Genomic DNA, 1,897 nt, shown 5'->3' with positions numbered 1-1,897 from the left:
CAACAAATTGATGAAATTTTGAGTTTTAAACAGAAACCAATGGAGACACTGCATGAAACATGAGAGCTCTTTAAAGGGATGCTGGTTATATGCCCGCACCATGGTATTCCAGATCTGATGTTGGGGCTGCGGTTTTACATGGGATTGTCAAATAGCGTGAATAACATTGTTGATGCTTCAGCTGGTGGAGCATTTTTTAGCAAATCATGGAGAGAAGGCCAGAGTTTGCTTGACAAGATGGCACAAAATTCGGGATGGACAACCAGGAATGCACCTATCACTCCAGTGGTTCACTCAGTGCCCTTAGATCCATCCAACTCTATGGCTGAAAATATGGCCACCTTATTGACACAGATGAGTATACTCACCAAAAAGGTGGAAGAGTCAGGGCAGAAGCAGCAGGTACACATCGTAGATACTACCAATGGGGGCTTGTGCGCATCTTGCATTAGTCAGCCAATCGGTAACCAATGGAATGCAGAACATGATCATCACCACTACCTTGAAGACATGAATTATGTGTCTAATTATGGAGGCCAGAGACAGGGTGGTCAGAATTGGGGCCAGCAAAATCAGCAATACAGGCCAATCCATCCACAGTTCAACAATGAAAACATGGGAAGTATGAGATCCCCTAACAATATGGCACCTTACCCAAGGCCACAGGGATATAATAATCAGAATCAGCAGCAGGGGTATCACCCTCCTCAACAGCAGCATGGTGGAAGGCAGGAAGATGGGTTTGCTAGACTTGAGGCAATGATGCATCAGGTTATTGGGTCTAATGCAAAAATTAATGAGAGAGTGGATGCACATGATGCAGCAATCAAGAATATTGAAGTGCAGGTGGGCCAAATTTCTATGTCTCTGAACAATCGTCCTCATGGGACACTACCTGCAGACACCTAGATAAATTCAAAAGATCAAGGCCCAAAGTAGCTGATGGCGGTAAGTCTACGTAATGACAGAGATCTGGATGTAGATCAAGAGAGGGCTCGAGAAACTAGACAAGCTAAGACACTTATACCAGTGCCCATTGAGCTGGATGAGTCAACGAAACTGACGGAGGTGCCAGTCCAGCCTGCCCAGAAAGAAAATAGCATTCAGAATGCGACCGAGAAAGAAGCTGAGACAGTCTAGGAACCAGTAGTTGATGTAGCAGCTGATAAGGATCAATCTCAGTTGATTGGGAAGAAGAGACCTCCTGCACCTTTCCCTCAGAGGCTGGCTAAGTACCAAAATGAGGAACAATACAAGAAGTTCTTCGAAATGCTGAAACAAATCCATGTAAACATACCATTGATTGAAGCTTTGAATGAGATGCCTGGGTATGCAAAAATGATGAAGGACTTGATGTCCCGAAAGTTTGATTTCCAAGACTTGGCCACAGTTACTCTTACTTAGACATGTAGTGCAGTGGTGACTAGACCAATTGCAGAAAAGCTGTCTGACCCAGGGAGCTTTACAATTCCATGCACTATTGGTAATTTTGCTTTTGCTAAAGCACTGTGTGATCTAGGGGCCAGCATCAATCATATGCCCCTGGCGAATTACAAGAGGCTGGGCATTGGAAGAGCTAGACTCACCTCTATGTTGTTGCAGCTGGCTGACAGGACAGTGAAACGACCCTCTGGTATATTGGATGATGTGTTAATTCAGGTAGGGAAATTTGTGTTCCCTGCAGATTTTGTGATCTTAGACTGCATAGTGGATGAAGAGATTCCCATAATTTTGGGAATACTATTCTTGGCCATAGGGAGAGCTCTCATTAATTGTGAAACCGGGGAGCTCAAGATGAGATTGAACGATAAGGAGATAACATTCAATGTGCAGAAATCTATGAGGCGACCAAGTGAATTCGCCAATTGTTCTCTTATTGATGTCGTGGATGTAATCG

The 1,897-nt window shown here is 44.2% G+C and overlaps 1 non-coding gene across 1 annotated transcript; it reads right to left on the bottom strand.

The window, feature by feature from the left end:
* Positions 1-107, bottom strand: LOC142163647 (small nucleolar RNA R71). Its single transcript, XR_012694593.1, has one exon. It is a non-coding gene; the product is annotated as a small nucleolar RNA R71 (small nucleolar RNA).
* Between the last annotated feature and the right edge of the window lie 1,790 nt (positions 108-1,897).

The sequence above is a fragment of the Nicotiana tabacum genome, chromosome 8 (genome assembly GCF_000715075.1).
Source record: "Nicotiana tabacum cultivar K326 chromosome 8, ASM71507v2, whole genome shotgun sequence".
Lineage (NCBI taxonomy): Eukaryota > Viridiplantae > Streptophyta > Magnoliopsida > Solanales > Solanaceae > Nicotiana > Nicotiana tabacum.
Note: the sequence above shows the minus strand (reverse complement) of the source record. Positions and strands in the feature narration are given on the sequence as shown.